We start from the raw sequence: 20,275 nt of genomic DNA on the forward strand, positions 1-20,275 counted from the left end.
AGTTGTATTAGTGATGTTATATGTATGATACTATTCGGGATGTATTAGTGATAATATTCGATGATGTACGGACGCATGAGATGATTTACTTTTGCTTATTGCATGCATGCTAATTTGAATACTTACTTATTTTACGATTTGGTTTTGCTTATTGAATGCTCATGTCAATATGAGTCCTATAAGATATTTTGAAGTGTATATCTTGTGTTGCTCAAATAGGATATGTGCTTGCCCAAGTGGCCGGTCATGTTTGCAGGTTACACCTCCGAGTGGCCTATGTTTTGCTAGAGTGTTGATTCATTTCCGTTCCGGCAAATTTCAGGCGCTCGATATGTCCTATTTTAGCAAAGGTCATGCCAGATTTTTCCGTGAATTTTGGCATGACTTGTGCCAGAATATGTAGGAAACATCGAGTGTCCCGGATTTTTGTGTGTTGAGTATCCTGGTAGTTGTCTTCGATCGATTTTCAATTAATGTTTCAACTATGAACATAGGAAATGTTTGACGACGAAAAGGATTTCGGTATTTGCAAGTACTGTGAAGACGAGCGTGGCCTGTGCGATAGAATCTTCCTAGATGATGATAGGCGCTCCAGCATCAAGCTGGACGAGAACTTCGAAGTGGATACAGTAAGTCACAACGGCAAGTCTTTTTTCGTAATTAAGCATGACATCTCCTTCATTTGCTTCAACTTATAATTTAATTTTTTTACTATTCTACTAGCGTATCCCCTGCCATGCAAGAGTTTTTGTCTTGGATAAGATAGGTTTCAGTCGTACTATGGAGGTAAAGAAAGTTTACTTGAAGACCGAGCATGGTTATATTTTCCACGCAAAATTATACAACGAAGACGACTACACCTATTTTGGATGCAAAACTTGGCGAGCACTATGCAAGACTTATGCATTTGAGCCTGATATGGTTATCACCTTTGATATTCGTCCGGAAGATGATATTGAAGGTAATACCGACATCTGGGTCGATGTGCAGACGCCTCCAGTTATACCATTATGTGAGTTTCTTAACCATATTTATGTCTTTGATATTGTTTATTCAAAAATAGTTGACAACTAATTTCTATTGTCCGCTTATTTCTGTTCAAGCAAACATGACCAGCGCTTGGTAGACATGACCTACTACTGTCCCGGGGCTGAACTAAACTGCGAGGAGCTAAGTCATTATGTTTCATGGCTTCAGGTTCTTGATACTATCAAGACAAATTTTCTTCCTTCACTTAGAAATGTTAGTACTGAAAACGTGCGACCAATAGTGTTTGTACTGAACTACGGTCACATCTATTTAGGAAAGATGGTAAGATTTTTACTATTTGTCCTCAGTTCATCTTTTGCATACACTATTTTAAAGCTAAACTTCATTGCTAAGTATGTTACTATACGATGTTCTTCAACACGGACTCCCGATGAATATTGTGCCTGATTGGATCGAGACTAAAGGTACCATGAATATTGTTAGCTTACAGCCAAGATATCCTACAATGCACTTTAGTGCATTCAGGATTTCTAATAGCGAGGAATGCTTAATAGTGAAAGACTGGAGCAAAATTGTGAATGATCGCAGAGAAGTACTAGGGGGTAGCAATCAAAAGCGCAGCCCACGATTAGGAGACAGGTTCATCTGCATGCTCCAACTTGATGAAGGAGGAGTGCTATACATGTTTTATGTTATTTTACCTGAGAGAGAGCAGCAGGAGTGATTAGCTAGCTAGAAATGAGTTTGAAGATGATGATGTGCTACACTATGACTATGATGATTAAATAGCTAGTGTTCGTGGTAATGACTATGATGATTATTATTAGCTAGTGTTGGTGGTGATTAGATAGCTATCGCAGCTAGTGTTGGTGGTGATGAGCTAGCTAGAATGAGTTTGAAGATGATGATGTGCTATACTATGACTATGGTGATTAAATAAATACTGTTGGTGGTAATGACTATGATGATGATTAAATAGCTTGTGCTGGCGGATTAGATTCAAGTGGAGGCAACATGTGGTGCACATCGAAAGTACTACTAGTCCAAACTAGATCAAGTTTGGATTAGTAGTATACTTTTGACATGCACCACATATTGCCTCCACTTGAACCTAATCCACCTTCATTTGACACACTGTTATGGACATAATGATATAAACCTCATAATTGGTATTGTACCAAAATTTGTATAACGTCGTATAAATACACTAAAAATGAAAAAAAGAGTACTAGTAGCGATGGATAAGAAACACACTACAACTAGCTAGATTAGTAGCAGCGCGGGACAGAACAAGCGCTGCCGCTATGTGTCTTAGCAGTAGCGCTTGTCACACGCGCTACTGCTAAGTAATAGCTGTAGCGCCTTATTGGTAGCGTCGCTGCCCGCGCTACTAGTGGGATTTAAACCCGCGCTATTACTAGGGTTTTCCCTAGTAGTGTAAGAATTTACCTCCTATTAAAGAAATACATGGTCTTAATTTACCGCCTGTTGAAGAAACATATGATCTTGATCCATTACCTATTGAAGAAACTCATGGTCTTGATAACCCGACACAGGTAGTAAAGGTAAATTCTCTCTATAGATATGATAAAGCTGAAATCCCTCCTACTAAAATTGCTAGCCAATGCTTGGATGAGTTTGATAACTTTATGGTTAAGCAAGAAGATTTCAATGCTTATTTTGTTAGATAATTAAAACAAAATGCTTATATGATTGAAAACTTGGGTAATTACATGGCTAATGTTAGAGCTGAACTTAAACTTATTACTAAAAATGCTTCTATGGTTACCACTCAAGTAGAACAAGTACTTAAGGCTCAAAATGATTTGCTCAATGAAATGAACAGTAAGAAAAATGATTATGCTGTTAGAGTAGCTACTAGAACTGGTAGAATGACTCGGGAACCTTTGTATCCTGAAGGCCACCCTAAGAGAATTGAGCAAGATTCTCAGAGAAATAATATTGATGCACCTAGTCCTTCTAAAAGGAAGACAAAGAAAAATGATAGGACTTTGCATGCTTCTAGTGAACCTATTCCTGAACCACCTGAGAATCCCAATGATACTTCTATGTCTGATGCCGAAACACAATCTGGTAATGAACATGAACCTAGTGAAAATGTTAATGATGATGTTCATGATGATGCTCAACCTAGTAATGATAATGATATAGAAGTTGAACCTGCTGTTGATCTTGATAACCCACAATCAAAGAAACAACGTTATGATAAGAGAGACTTTGTTGCTAGTAAACATGGTAAAGAAAGGGAACCATGGGTTCAGAAACCCATGCCTTTTCCTCCCAAACCATCCAAGAAAAAGGATGATGAGGATTTTGAGCGCTTTGCTGAAATGATTAGACCTATTTTTTTGCGTATGCGATTAACTGATATGCTCAAAACAAATCCTTATGCTAAGTATATGAAGGATATCATTACTAATAAAAGAAAGATTCCGGAAGCTGAAATTTCCACCATGCTTGCTAATTATACTTTTAAGGGTGGAATACCTAAGAAACTTGGAGATCCAGGAGTACCCACTATACCATGCTCCATTAAAAGAAACTATGTTAAAACTGCTTTATGTGATCTTGGAACCGGTGTTAGTGTTGTGCCTCTTTATTTATATCGTAGACTTGATTTGAATATGTTGACACCTACTGAAATATCTTTGCAAATGGCTGATAAATCAACTGCTATACCTGTCGGTATTTGTGAGGATGTGCCTGTTGTAGTTGCAAACGTTACTATTTTAACGGACTTTGTTATTCTTGATATTCCCGAGGACGATAGTATGTCTATTATTCTTGGAAGACCTTTTCTGAATACTGCAGGGGCTGTTATTGATTGCAACAAAGGCAATGTCACTTTTCATGTTAATGGTAATGAGAATACTGTACACTTTCCAAGGAAACAACCTCAAGTTCATAGTATCAACTCTATTGGAAAATTCCATCAATTATTTTTGGAGGTTTTGAATTTCCTCTTCCTACTGTCAAGAAGAAATATGATATTCTTATTATTGGGGATGTGCATATCCCCGTTGAGGTAACATAGTGTTATTCGAAATTTCTCCGGTTCCATGTTAGTTGGAATGAGTTTGTTAACAAGACCTGATCAACCTTGTTAGTGGATTCCTTTTGATGAGCATGAGATGGATGAAACTAGAAGGCACAACCTTCTGTACCCTCTTTCTACTTTCTGTTATTTAGTTGAAATAAAGTAAAAATAGTATTTTTCTGTCTGTTTTCTGATTTATCCGTGCAATATAAAAATACCCCGAAAATAAAAGTTCTCCAAATGCCATGCCAATTTAATATGATTTTTTCGGGAATATTTGAGGATTTATGGAACTGAGAGCACAGCAGGGGGGTCAACCACCTGGCCACGAGGGTGGAGGGTGCGCCCTACCCCCAGGGCATGCCCCCTACCTCGTGGGCCCCCGGTGGCCCTCCTCCACTTATTCCTGCACCCACACACTCCTTCTTCCTCCCACAAACACCAATATCCAGCTCAAGCACGAGTTCTAGCTCATTTTGCTGCGATTTTCGATCTCCTTGCTCAAAGCACCTCTCACAAAACTGCTTGGGGGGATTGTTCCTTGGTATGTGACTCCTCCATTGGTCCAATTAGTTTTTGTTCTAGTGCTCTATTCATTGAAAATTTGTGCTGCCTAGGTGACCATGTTCTTGAGCTTGGATGTCAAATTTATGTGGTTCCAAGTAGTTCTAATGCTTGATATAGGCTCTAGGCACTTGTAGGAGTAGTTGCTATCAATTTTATTGAAGTTGGTTCACTTTTGTTTGAAGTTACTAAAAATTTCAAAATATTTCAGAATATAATGAAGAGACTTTTGAGGGGCTCGTCGAGCCGAAGCTCGAAGGAAAAACAAAATGAAGAAACACAGAGGCCCAAATATAATTTGCCTCGCACCGCGGAGGTCCGGCCGTGTGAATGGCCTTCTAATAATTTCTTGAGAGAAGCCGGGATTTATGAATATTTCTATTCATTGGCTGAGAATGCAGGCCTCACCGACTTCCTCCGTGACCAACGTCATCAGTATCTCTTACTCACTAATACTTTTGTGCAAAACTTCTACTATTTTCCTAAGGAATCACCTCCTTCAGTAGAGTTTCATTTATATGATGTTGTTAAGAAAATGCCACTAGAAGAATTTTGCAAGGTTTGCAAAATGCCCTTTGAGGGTACCTTAGATGAGCAACATCGCAAAGATATGGATGGTTTTATTGACACCATTACTGTGGGGGAAACCAGGAAGGTTTCCGATGCAAGAATCACTAGCATACATTTTCCTGTTTTGCGCTACTTTGCTATATTTGCTAGTCGTTGCTTAATTGGTCACGGAAACTGTGGAAACCTCAGTGTTCCTGATATTATCATTTTGTTCCATGGTTTATTCCGCGATAACACTATTAGTATGGGTGGTATCGTTGCTAAACGGTTAAGTCTGAACCGTACTAAAGGCCCTATCTTTGGACGTATTTATGCTTCACGCCTAGCTGCACATTTTAACATACATATTAGGCTCTATGAGAAAGAAGAAAAATTGCTGCCCAATGCTTATTTAGATTATAAGAGTATGTTAGCACATGATTTTATTGTTAAGAATAGGGAAGGGGAGCTTAAATATAAATTGTACTTTAATAAACATCACCCTGAGACTATTACCTTGCCTGCTCCTTCCTTGTTTAATTTATCTGAAGGTCCATATCTTGTTCCATGGGCGGCCATTCAAGCCTACCGGAACCCTGCACCAGCCCCGGAGCCGGAACCACAATTTGAGCCTCCATGACAGTCTAATTATCGGTGGGATCCAGAGATGACTGCCAGCCAGTGGCAGTCAGAGTCCTCTTCATCGCAGTACGACCCTAGCTACACCTACGGGTATCCGCCAGGCCATCCTTGGCAATGAACCAACTTAGGCCAAAAGCCTAAGCTTGGGGGAGTACGTATTTCCACTGGCATTACATTTATGTTCACACACTCATTGCTAGATGTCGGTGCTCATACTCTCTCACTGTAATATCCATGCTAGCTAGTTTATTTTCTTTTTCCTGCTTCCTTCTTGTGTGTTTAATAAACCTTAAGAAAAACAAAAAAATTACTAGTAGTTTTTAGTTAGTTTACTTTTTTGCTGTAGTAGTAATAAAAAGAAAACCCAAAAATATTTCCCGTTCTTCTTTTGCTTGTTGGGAGCTTTTGCGTGTAAATAGTTTCTTTTCTTTTCTTTGGGGGTCGATAGGAGAAGACCATAATTAAATTGTTGAAGTGGCTCTTATATGCATTATTGTTGATCTAACCTAGAGCCCATATTGCCTTGTCTTCTCCTGTTTATTGAATGCTTGCAGATTCCAACTTAGTCCAATGCACGTGCACTCTTATTATTATTCACATCGTTCGGTCGTGCAAGTGAAAGGCAATTATGATGATATATGATGGACTGACTGAGATGAGAAAAGCTGGTATGAACTCGACCTCTCTTGTTTTTGTAAATATGATGAGATCATCGTTCCTGATTCAGCATATTATGAATAAACATGTTTGCAATGACAATTAGAGATCATAGTTGCTCGTGCCATGTTTGATTAGCTATGAGTTATAATGGTTTACCTTGCGTGCCAACATGCTATTAAAATGGTTGTGATGTGGTATAGTGGGGTGGTATCCCCCTTTGAATGATTTAAGTGACTCGACTTGGCACATGTTCACACATGTAGTTGAAACAAAATCAACATAGCCTTCACGATATTTATGTTCATGGTGGATTATATCCTACTCATGCTTGCATCCAATGTTTATTAATTTTAATGCATGTGCATGACTGTTGTCGCTCTCTAGTTGGTCGCTTCCCAGTCTTCTGCTAGCCTTCACTTGTACTAAGTGGGAATGCTACTTGTGCATCCAATCCCTTAAACCCCAAAGTTATTCCATATGAGTCCACTATACCTTCCTATATGCGGTATTTACCTGCTGTTCCAAGTAAATTTGTATGTGCCAAACTCTAAACCTTCAAATAAACATTCTGTTTTGTATGCTCGAATAGCTCAGGTATCAACTAGTGCTGCCCTTATCTTCCATGTTAGGCGGGTTATTCTCAAGAGGAGTGGACTCCTCTCCTCATTCAAGAGAAAATGGCTGGTCTCCGGGATGCCCAGTCCCATGCTTTATGCAAACTAAATCAAAATAATTGCAAACAAAACTCCCCCTGGGACTGTTGCTAGTTGGAGACACTTGTTGTTTTGAGCAAGTCATGGATTGATGCTTGTTGGTGGAGGGGGAGTATAAACTTTACCATTCTGTTTGGGAACCGCCTATAATGTGTGTAGCATGGAAGATATCGCCATCTCTTAGTTGCTATGTTGACAATGAAAGTATACCACTCAAAATATTATTTATCTCTATTTCAAAACCGAGCTCTGGCACCTCTACAAATCCCTTCTTCCCTCTACGAAGGGCCTATCTATTTACTTTCATATTGAGTCATCACCCTCTTATTAAAAAGCACTAGCTGGAGAGCGCAGCTATCATTTGCATCCATTACTGTTAATTTATATTGGGTATGACTATGATTGGATTTCTTTTACCATGAATTACAATGTCTAGTCAGTCCTTGATCTTCAAAGGTGCTTTGCATTTATGTTTTGCAGTCTCAGAAAGGGCTAGCGAGATACCATCCTGTTATATCATATTATGATTGTTTTGAGAAAGTGTTGTCATCCGAGATTTATTATTATCGCTCGCTAGTTGATTATGCCATTGATATGAGTAAACATGAGACCTGAGAGTTATTGCAAATGTGGTTAGTTATAACCTTTGCTGAAAACTTGAATGCTGGCTTTACATATTTACAACAACAAGAGAAAACAGAGTTTGTAAAAGTTTTTCTTTATCACTTTCAGTTTATCAACTAAATTGCTTGAGGACAAGCAAAGGTTTAAGCTTGGGGGAGTTGATACGTCTCCATCGTATCTACTTTTCCAAACACTTTTGCCCTTGTTTTGGACTCTAACTTGCATGATTTGAATGGAACTAACCCGGACTGACGCCGTTTTCAGCAGAATTGCCATGGTGTTATTTATGTGCAGAAACAAAAGTTCTCGGAATGACCTGAAACTCCACGGAACGTCTTTTCGGAAACAATAAAAAATCCTTGCAAAAGATGAAGACCAGGGGGCCCACACCCTGTCCACGAGGGTGGGGGCGCACCCCCTAGGGCGCGCCCCCTACCTCGTGGGCCCCCTGAAGCTCCTCTGACGCCAACTCCAACTCTATATATTTGCTTTCGGGGAGAAAAAAATAAAGGAGAAGAAATCATCGCGTTTTACGACACGGAGCCGCCGCCAAGCCCTAAAACCTCTCAGGAGGGCTGATTTGGAGTCCGTTCGGGGCTCCGGAGAGGGGGATTCATCGCTGTTGTCATCATCAACCATCCTCCATCACCAATTTCATGATGCTCACCGCCGTGTGTGAGTAATTACATCGCAGGCTTGCTGGACAGTGATGGGTTGGATGAGATCTATCATGTAATCGAGTTAGTTTTGTTAGGGTTTGATCCCTAGTATCCACTATGTTCTGAGATTGACGTTGCTATGACTTTGCTATGCTTAATGCTTGTCACTAGGGCCTGAGTGCCATGATTTCAGATCTGAACCTATTATGTTTTCATGAATATATGTGAGTTCTTGATCCTATCTTGCAAGTCTATAGTCACCTACTATGAGTTATGATCCAGCAACCCCGAAGTGACAATAATCGGGACCACTCCTGGTGATGACCATAGTTTGAGGAGTTCATGTATTCACTATGTGCTAATGCTTTGTTCCGGTTCTCTATTAAAAGGAGGCCTTAATAGTTTCCATTAGGACCCCGCTGCCACGGGAGGGTAGGACAAAAGAGGTCATGCAAGTTCTTTTCCATAAGCACGTATGACTATATTCAGAATACATGCCTACATTACATTGATGAATTGGAGCTAGTTCTGTGTCACTCTATGTTATGACTGTTACATGATGAACAACATCCGGCATAATTATCCATCACCGACCCAATGCCTACGAGCTTTTCCTATATTGTTCTCCGCTTATTTACTTTATCGTTGCTACTGTTACAATCACTACAAAACACCAAAAATATTACTTTTTCTACTGTTTCTTTTGTTACTGTTACCACTACTATCATATTACTTTGCTACTAAATACTTTGCTACAGATATTAAGTTAACCAGGTGTGGCTGAATTGACAACTCAGTTGCTAATACTTGAGAATATTCTTTGGCTCCCCTTGTGTCTAATCAATAAATTTGGGTTGAATACTCTACCCTCGAAAACTGTTGCGATCCCCTATACTTGTGGGTTATCACATCCCCGTGACACGCCCAGTCCTATAGCCAAGAAATATAAACCCATTACGCGGCATGGAACCGTTCTGGAGGGATGGCTCGATGGCCCATGGAAAATACACGCAACACCGGACAACATACCAACCCACAGCCTTAGAGCATGTTGGATACTCCGGCAGGTAGCCAAGAGCGGCGATGACATCCTTACCAAAAACACCCCAGAGCAACACCCTCCAGAAGAGGACGACCCCAGAGTATTGACGGTTTTCGAGACATTCGCTTCAAACAATAAGCGCAAAAGGGCACTCTGCGACCTCGCCGAAGTCTGTCAAATCGCCGCGATAAACCCTTGGAAAGACACGGCTATAACCTTTAATACCGGTGACGAACCAAAATACAGGACAATCCGAGCACCAGCCGCATTAGTCCTCAGTCCCATCATGGACGGCTTTCGACTCACCAAGGTCCTCATCTTTCTCTCGCGATATATGCAATGACGATCATTGTATTTGAAGTGAAAGCACGATACGTACATTGGACTTCAGAATCCACTCATTACGGTCACCATTTATGTTTAGTGGTTATTATACAGTCACGGGCTCACCGTACAACTCTGTATTTGCTCATGACATGACTAGTTGACCAGTTAAACGCTCCACGTGGCACCTCTAGTGTTGCATCACATTATCTCACTACCATCGTGCCCACCTATCGATTTGTATCTACTCTACATCTACACTCTTATAAAATACATAAAATAGACTCTTATAAAAAACAGAGTTGGTGATGATGGTGTGCCTGCCATCCTGCAATATAGGCCGTCCGATTTATATTTGACGGATAGGAAAGAAACTATGGCAATTTTGCAAAAAGGTACCCACACACCTCTCCACATTTGCAAATAAGGCCTCCCCTCGTTCATCCTTTTCTCTCACAAGATAAACTAGTCATACAAATGCATCTTGATGTTACGTGCAACGCACGGGCATCTTGCTAGTAAGAATGAAAACAAACGACAAAAAAATATTTGGACGGTGGGTCGAAGTCATGACCGCGGGCACAGCGGACAAGGTGGCCTTGTATTGGTATGTTGAGCCGTCTGTTTTAACACACATGAGCTGGTGTGGTGATTATACACACACGCACGCATGCACACGAACTGCATCCACGCACGCACGCAACACTCACACGTACACACGCAGCCACGCACGCACGCAACACTCACACGCACGCACGCACGCATGCATGCACACACCACTACACCACACGACCAACACACACTCTCACGCTCAAGTGCTCAACCTACACGTGCATGCGCACACATCAGGCCCTGACAGACACATACACAACCAGGTGATTCCCGCGCACGGGTTGGAACCTTGTCGCGCCTGCGTAAATTTGTGTTTATCTGACCTTTTGCCTATGCGAACTGACAGGTGGGACCCACAAGGAACATGGTCAATTTAACTAGTCAACATGGCGCCACGCAGACTATTTGGCCGGTCAACAGAGTGCAATCCAATGCTGAACTGTGAGCAAGTGACCGTATAATCACCGCAAAACGTATATAGTGACCGTAATCAGCTTATTCTGAAGTTCGGTGACCGTATTATGCTTTTCTCTCTGTAGGCCCTCCAAAACTACATCTCTACACATTCTCACATGTTACATCTAACAACTATGCAATACAGCACTACTACTACACTCTAACACAATAAATCATATGTGTTTTTAGTTTTACTAGATATCATATTGTTACTTATAATTATTCAGTTTGCATACATTAAAATTGCCTTTGAAATGTATGGCCAGTATCATCTACCGCGCGGGAAAAATCCCGCCCTTTCCTGTTTAATCGGGTTTGTATCGATGGATCGTGCGAAACAGCAAAACTATAGTACTATACAGTACAAGTGACAGTTCACTGGGCCGTCGTGTCGTCTACTCCTCCGTCGTAAGAGTGGAGTGCTCGCTTTCATAAATCTTCTAGTCCCTTTCGCCGACATGTGGGACATCAAGCTACCGGGTCCACGTGCCATACCAGAATACAGTGCAGAGCAGCCGGGATGAAGCACCCCAGTCATGGCGCCAGCGTAGTAATGAGCAATGAGGCGTCAAATCACAAAGCTGCACCTTTCCCGCAGTTAAGTTGGAGGGACGAAGCAACCATCATTTCACTCGTTGCTGAATCCGCTTTGTGACAGCCTGGTTTTTGCCCTCTTTCATTTGTTTGAGTTTTTATTTGAAATTTTTTGAAACTTGGAGTTTTTGAATCTTTTCATTTGGACTTAAACACTTGGGCATCCTTGGCTTTCACCCAAGTGTTCATTTCTCTCCCAAACCATCATTTCACTTCTGATCCACCTCAAAATGACCTTTGGAATATTTTTCTTAAATGAAAAATATTCAATTTCTCTCTAAAACCCTAAGCCAAACCTGTTTGCTCCAAAGTAACCCTAATTTTTATGGCTCAGAAAATTTTGAGATAATTCACAAATATTCTAGAGACCCTAGGGCACCTCCCTGAGCAAAAGTATTTCATCACTTTTTGGGATATTTTTGCTACATGAAATCTTTTCTGTTCTGCACAAAAATGGTGGTTTCTACAACAACTACCATTTTACTTGCTCCATTTGACCTGATCTTTCTTGTGCTTATTTACCTTAGTAACTCTAAGCTAGCCTCCAAAGCACAGCTTCAAACTCCCAGCCATTTGACCATACTAACACCTCAAAGTTACTGTCCAGAAACTTACCAGCCTTGTAAAACTTTCTCTACTGCACCTGGATCCAAACCCAACCGTGGTAAACTTCAAAACCACCACGAACAACATACCAGACATGGTTTTTGGATGAAGGCCGGCCTGTGGAGGGAGTTCACGCGGTGACCATGCGTGTCCACGATGCCAGGCATGCGTGTCGACGCGCTCTGGGAGCCGCCGAGCGCTCTGTTCGCGCGTGCTCGCTTCCCCCGCCTACCAAACCGAGCCAAAGCTCGCCACCATCATTGTCTTGACACCATTAACTCCACCCTGGCACTCGCCGACGCCGGAGCTCACCGCAGCAAGCACGGGCAAGGTCCGGCTAGCCCAACAGTGCGTGCGCACTATGCTCGTCGTCACCCTCCTCGACCCTGTGCTCGTCTCCGCTCGCCCACAGTGGTCGCGTGACCTCCGTCGCCTTCTTCCCCTCTCACTGACGCCGCTCATCGCCGGGCGCCGTGGACAGGTGTCCACCGGCGGAGCCCGAAGCACCCTCGCTGCTCGCCTATATATAGAGCCCCTCCCCACCCTCTTTGAGCATCCTCCAGCACTCACACACACTCCACGGTAGAGTAGGAAGTCGTATCCCGGCCGGGCAGGCCTTGGGCCGCCATCCCTGAGCTCGAGCTCACCGGCGATCCCCTCTGGTCGCCGCGGCAGCTCCAGCCCCTCCCAGGCCTGGGTGACCTCTCCAGGGCCTCCGCCTCTCTCCGGTGAGGCCGTCTCGCTCGCTTGGAGCCCCTGGAACGGCCTCTGCTCGCCGTCTTCCCCAACTCCGACGACCTCCCCGTTCTGCCTCTGCCCGCGAGCAAGATTCCGACTCCGTCCAACCACCCCTAGCTACGCTACGGGTACGGGCATGTGCGCCTCGACCTCCTCTTACCATCCCTCCCTCTCGTTTTGGCCAAAGAGCCCTCATCACCGGCGAGAGCTCCGGCAAAGCCACGGCCGTCTCTGTTTCTCTCCCCCTCTTCCCCCACCTGACTAGCGGGGCCCACTAGTCAGTCTCTCTGTACACGCGTGAAGCGGTACGAGTGGTGGCGCCCCTGGGCTTTTACGCCTTCGACGTCACCCCCAGTCTTTTTCTTTTTATTCAAATTCATTTGAATTTACAGAACACTTCAAACAGTTATAACTTTTTAACCATAAGTCCAAATGAATTGATTCTTTTTGCATTGTGTTCTTTGAAAGAAAATCTAACAGCTCACCAAAGATGATATGTTTCTGAGCTGTTTAGAATTTCTGGTGAATTTCAGAAGTGTTCTTGATATTTTCCTTGTGTGTTTAAAATTATTTTCAGAAGGTGAGGCTTGTCTTGAGGATCACCAGGAGGCTTGTGAACCTCACCTGCACTAAGGCAAGCCACAACAACATTTTTATGATGCCATTTCAATATTTGTGATTTTCTTACTTGGATGAGATAATTAATCCATGCATTTAAATAATTATTGAGTTATTTGTATTCTGTTAAATGTTGAATATGCTTGATTTACAGAATAGTTGAAACTAGTTTAGTGGATAAAGCAAGTTAAGATTTATTTGAGGTGATATTAGAAATAATTTTGTTATGCATGATAGTTATCTTAACTATATTTTGCCTTCCTAAAATTGATAAGAATTTGTTAGAAAATATTTTGTTAAATCATATTACTTGTTTTACAGAAAGTTTGAACTTAATTTAGTGATAAAGAAAGTAAGAATTGTTCATAGTGAAATTTTTTGTTATGCATATGAAAAAGTTATCGGAATTGCTTTCTTGCGTAAGAAATCAGTGAAACTTGTTGCAAAATATTTTGATTAAGTTGTGAGTCATCTGTAGAGTAACGTGAGCTGTTAACGATTATGCTTGGTGCATATATGACATCGGTTATTTTTATGATACATGTGTTATTTCGCATTTCATGGCATGCTATGACACCGGTCATTGTTAATTTAAAGTTGAAACTAAAAATAACTCAACTTGAATACACCGTTGACTGGGTCATGGTGCCTCTGAATCGAGTCTTTCCAGTGCAACCACATTTGCCTTTATGGGGGGCCTTGATTCGGTCCATTGACACGGCCTCTGGTCGGTGCCTCCATCTAGGGAAGGTTATGTCGTGTTTGCCCTGGCCCGGCAAGCAGACTTAACCTTGTGTGCTCGTTGATAAGAATATGGTACCGATTTCCCCTATTGGGAGTTTCCCCGAGTGGGAGTTTGACCACGATGGTGGTCAGGGTGTCTTTGGTAGACACGGGTCAACCCAGGACCAGCCCTTTGTGGATTTGGGTCAGAGTGGCCGGGAGAGTGCTGTGGCAATGGAGGGGTTTCATCGGAATGCCATTGGTCCACCCAAATGGGAGTGCAAGGCCATGGGTTCCGTGGTGTGGGTCCATTGTGCTACCTCTGTAGAGTGTATAATCTATCAATAGTCGCGTCCACGGTTAAGGACACCTCGTAGTAGGTCCCACCATGAGTCAACGAATGATAAAAATTGCACACTAAGTTGTAAACTTTGCATTGTCAAGGATGGCAGAAAGGCCATCACGGAATTTGGGACCAGATATTGGTCGTGGTTGTGATCGCCGTAAGGATCACGAGTCATTTTGTTAAAGACCACATTGGTGGTGTGTTTTACCACGTTGGTGGCGTACCTTATCATGTTGGTGGTGTGTTTTACCACATTGGTGCTGTTTGTGATCAGAGGATGATCACGGTTGGTAAGTTGTCCTGAGGGACGTTCGAGCATGATCACAGCATGTTGACATATAGTGTTGCATCATTAATAATTGGCTAAATATCATGATATTGTTTGTCATTATGATTATGCTTGTTGTGAGATTGCAAGTACATTCAATGTACTGACCTGGCATGTCATGCCAGATTTCAAGAAAGTCTCGTTGGAAAGGAGCGCTGTTCGAGTCTAGATCGTGTCCACATCGGTGTCCCTGTGATATGGAGCTTCCGCTACGACGTTATTCCGCTGCCACGTAGTTGTTCGGATCGAGGCCCCTTCATGTTCACTAAATAATGTACATATTGTTCAGCCGCACCGAGTGTGACGCTTGGCCTCGACCGCTGTTGTAATTTGAATTCTGTTATGCTAGTATCAATAAAGTGGTTGTTTTTTGTACCAATTTGTTGTGTGTTGCCAGAAGACATGGTCTCTGGGCTGGCAATGCAGGGTAAACCGGTCGCTTTGAGCCGGGGTGCCACAACGATTGGTATCAGAGCCGCGCTGACTGTAGGCCACACTAGACTACGACGTGTTAACTGGACGCTAGGTGCGAGAAAAATTGAGTGCCCGTAGCAGTTATAGCTGGTTGTTGCATTCTAGTCATTTGATTATTATTGTTATGCTAACCTGCTAATGGTTGTGAGTTTAGATGGCTCCGGTGCCGTATCCGTGCAAGTTGCAGCTCATGACATACACGTCACCGCACCTTCTCCGCAACGTGTGGCGTCAGCTGTACCCTCACGGAGATGAACCAGTCTACCGTGTGTACCGGGAGCGTCTAGCAGACTCAGTGTATGAGTATCACGCAGTGGTTACTCTGCGCACCAGTTTCGATTCCGGCTCTTACACTCGCACTTCTCGGAGCGGATACGCCTCCACCGCTTCTCAGGCTGTCCAGTTTGCCGCATTTGAGATCCTTGTCGAGCTTCGTTATACCGAGGTTCAAATGCAGCACCACCCAGGTTTCTATTACTACCCATCTCTGCATGACAACGGTCGTGTCCGTTTTCCCCTTGTTGACCCGGAGTCTGATAGTGTTGCTAGCCATCTTGCTCGTTATATCACTGCTAGCTATCTGATGATCCACGAGCTGGCTCGAGAGCTGACTCGTGCCCGTACTGCTTTAGCCGGTACCTTGGTCACTACTAGATCCACCACTACTCCGTCCTCACTGGGATTTACCCCGTATGTCCCAGTTAGTTCTAGCTCTCCTCTTTCGCCGGTTACTCCCCCGAGTAGCACATGCGTCTCCGCCGTGAACCCTCTCAGTGCTCCTGCCGAGTGGGTCTCACTTCTTGCTACCCCTGCAGCCCCGATGCTTCATCCTACCCCTGCCCCTGAGCGAGAGCCCTCGAGGCAGCGTCGTCGCGTTACCTTTAACCCGGAGGTTTCCGTTAACCACGTCAGTTCGGGATCTGAGACCGCTTCAGGGGAGGACACCGCAGCACCAGCAGAGCAGTAGTATCTTTGAGTATTCGCAGTCATCTAGATGGTGTACGGATGTAGTTGTATGAGTCATGATGCTTCATGTATGAGAGTAGTGGAACCAACCTTGTAGTTTAATTGTCATGTATGAGTCTATGTATAATTATGTTGGGACTTTAATCGCCGTATTTTCTTCGCTCTTTTTGGTCTTTTTCGAGAGTTGTTGCTGGCTTTTCCCCCAATTTTATTCTTGGATGTCTCTCATCTCGATTGTGTTGCCTTGGGAAAATACTCAATAGGATGTCGCGGGGAGGCAGCAGTAGCAACGTTCGCGCGAGAACTCCTGTTCGTTGTTCCGCACGACAGGCAGGATATTCTCCCGAGCCGAACGTTCCACCACCACCTCCACCGCCCGATCCTCCATCCACCGAGCAAGTTCTGCGTATGTTTGAAGAGAAAAGGAACAATGATCTGATTGAAATATTGAGAAGTGTGCAAGCTATGGTTGGACAGAATGGAAATCAGAATGGTCACCACTCAAAGCTGTCAGATTTTCAGAGGACCAATCCACCCAGTTTCAGTCAGGTTGTTGACCCATTAGATGCAGACGATTGGTTGCGGACCATGGAGAAAAAGCTTGAGATCGCCCGTACTGAAGGAAATGATAAAGTCCCATTTGCATCCCATTACCTTGAGGGCGCAGCTGCCATATGGTGGGAAAATACAAAAACCATGTGGCCGATTGATGAGGAAGTCACCTGGGAAAAATTCAAGGATAAGTTCCGCAAGTATCACATCCCTACTAGAGTTATGAAGGCCAAACAACGTGAATTTCTCACGCTCGTCCAAGGAAATCAGTCTGTGGCTGAGTATCTGCAAAAATTCAATCATTTGTCCCATTACTCTCTGTATGATGTGGTCACTGAAGAAAGGAAGATTGACAGATTTCTTGGAGGTTTAAATCCACAACTTCGGTGTGCTCTCAGTATGTTTGCTTTCACCGATTTCCAAACTCTGGTGGACAAAGCGTTCATTGCTGAACGGGAGCACAAGCTTATATCGGATAGTAGGTCTGCTAACAACGACAACAAGCGCAAGTTTGAGCCAAAGAAGGATGGACAACCTGTGCAAAAAGCTCGTACCTGGCAGCCGACTCAAGTGGAATACAGGCCAAATTGGTAGCAGAATGTTAATAGGACCACCACTCAAGTCAAGAATATTGTAACCAGTCCAACACATGAGGAGCGCCAGCGCAATAATACTTGTTTCATTTGCGGGCAGGCCGGACATTATGCCAAAGAGTGTCCCAAGAACAACAAGGTGAATGCCTTGAGCAGGCCACAAGTCAACTTTATGGAGTCAGGGCCAACTGGGCACGTGAATCATATCTCCGCTGATGAAGCCCAAGAGAAGCCAAAAGTCGTCATTGGTATGTTTTCTGTTAATGACATACCTGCAGTAATTTTATTTGACTCTGGGGCTTCCCATTCTTTTATTTCTCGGAGTTTTGCCGCCCAAGACAATTTTCCTTGCGCCATTTTGGGCAAAAATATGCTGGTACAAACCCTGGGATCTATAATCAAGAGCAATCTAGTCTGCCGTGATCTGGAGATCAATATCAATGGGGTCCACTTTCCAACATCTCTGATAATCATTGAGTCTGAACAGTTGGATATTATATTGGGGATGAATTGGCTGACCAAATACCAACTTTGTATAAACTGCGCAACTCGAGAAGTCAGTTTGACCAGTCTGAATGGGCAGCTCATCAAATTCTATGCTTGCAAGCATGTGCCCAAGCCAGAACTAGTTTGCACCGCTGTGGTTGAGTTGGAATTTATTCCTGTGGTCAGTGAGTACCCTGATGGGTTTCCAGAAGAACTGCATGGCATGCCACCAGATCAGGAACTGGAGTTTGCCATAGATCTTGTGCCCGGAACCGCACCAATATACAAGAAGTATTACCGGATGCCCTCATCAGAATTAGTGGAACTAAAGAAACAGCTTGACGAATTACTCCAGAAGGGTTATATTCGTCCCAGCTCTTCACCGTGGGGGTCACCTGCAATTTTCGTGGGCAAAAAGGATGGCAGTCTCCGTATGTGCATAGATTACCGTCAGCTGAATGAGGTCACCATCAAAAATAAATACCCACTGCCAAGGATTGATGATCTATTTGATCAGCTCAGTGGGGCTGAAGTATTCTCAAAAATCGATTTACGGACCGAATATCATCAGCTCAAGATTAAAAAGGAAGATATTCCTAAGACCACATTCACTACATGATACGATCTTTACGAATATACTGTGATGTCCTTTAGTCTCACCAATGCCCTTGCCTTCTCCATGCATATGATGAACAAAGTGTTCATGGACTTCCTCGACAAATTCGTGGTAGTCTTTATCGACGATATCCTCATTTACTCTAGGAGTGAAGAAGATCATAAGGATCACCTCCGAGTAGTGCTACAACGGCTCCGCAACCATCAGTTATACGCCAAATTCAGTAAGTGCGAATTTTGGCTCAAGCAAGTCGGGTTTCTCGGACATGTACTATCCGCCGAAGGTATAGCCGTGGACCCGAGCAAAGTAAAGGATGTGCTTGATTGGGTACCACCCACGACTGTAACACAGATCCAGAGTTTTCTCGGATTAGCTGGATACTATCGTCGTTTCATTGAAGGGTTTTCCAAAATTGCTAAACCGATGACGGAACTGCTCAAAAAGGATACAAAGTTTGAGTGGACAAAGGACTGTGAGAAGAGTTTTAATGAGCTAAAGACGCGTCTGACGACCGCACCGGTATTGACTTTTCCAGACATTTATCGCAGCTTTGATGTATACTGCGATGCCTCCAGACAAGGTATTGGTTGCGTATTGATGCAAGACAGCACGGTAGTAGCGTATGCCTCACGACAACTACGACCACACGAGGGAAATTATCCTACTCATGATTTGGAATTGGCTGCAGTTGTTCATGCATTAAAAATTTGGAGACACTATCTCATTGGAAAAAGGTGCCAAATTTTTACTGACCACAAAAGCCTCAAATACATCTTCACTCAGCTAGATTTAAATCTCCGTCAGCGAAGATGGTTAGAATTGGTCAAGGATTATGACCTTGGAATAAATTACCATCTAGGCAAGGCCAACGTCATTGCCGATGCGCTCAGTCGAAAGCCCGTCAGCTTAAATGTCATGTTAAAATCATTGCCTACCAAACTTCAGGAGGAGATCGCTCGACTCAACTTGGTCATCATGGATGCTGGCCTCACTAATATTTTGGAAGTTACCCCCACACTCGAGATGGATATCCGCAAGGCCCAGCCAGAAGACGCCGAGCTACAAAAACATGCAAAGCAATCCCCAGATTTCTTCAAGGACAACTTCGGTACCCTCCGATTCCGTGGACGAATTTATGTACCAGATCAACCGGACTTGAAGAAGAAAATCTTGTCAGAAGCACACGAATCCTCGTATTCCATTCATCCGGGAGGTACGAAAATGTATGAAGACTTTAAACGGATATTCTGGTGGGATGGGAGTGCTACCTCTAGAGCTTGTGTTGGATTTCCCCGAAGAGGAAAGGATGATGCAGCGGAGTAGCGTAAGTATTTCCCTCAGTTTATGAGAACCAAGGTATCAATCCAGTAGGAGGCCACGCTCAAGTCCCTCGTACCTGCACAAAACGATAGCTACTCACAACCAACGCGATTAGGGGTTGTCAATCCCTTCACGATCACTTACGAGAGTGAGATCTGATAGATATAATATTTTTGGTATTTTTGGTATAGAGATGCAAGGTGAAAAGTAAAAGGCAAAGTAAAAAGAAAAGCAAGATTAAAGTGATGGAGATTGATATGATGAGAATAGACCCGAGGGCCATAGGTTTCACTAGTGGCTTCTCTCAAGAGCATAAGTATTCTACGGTGGGTGAACAAGTTACTGTTGAGCAATTGACAGAATTGAGCATAGTTATGAGAATATCTAGGCATGATCATGTATATAGGCATCACGTCCGTGAC

Source organism: Triticum urartu, chromosome 5, assembly GCF_003073215.2.
Source record: "Triticum urartu cultivar G1812 chromosome 5, Tu2.1, whole genome shotgun sequence".
NCBI lineage: Eukaryota > Viridiplantae > Streptophyta > Magnoliopsida > Poales > Poaceae > Triticum > Triticum urartu.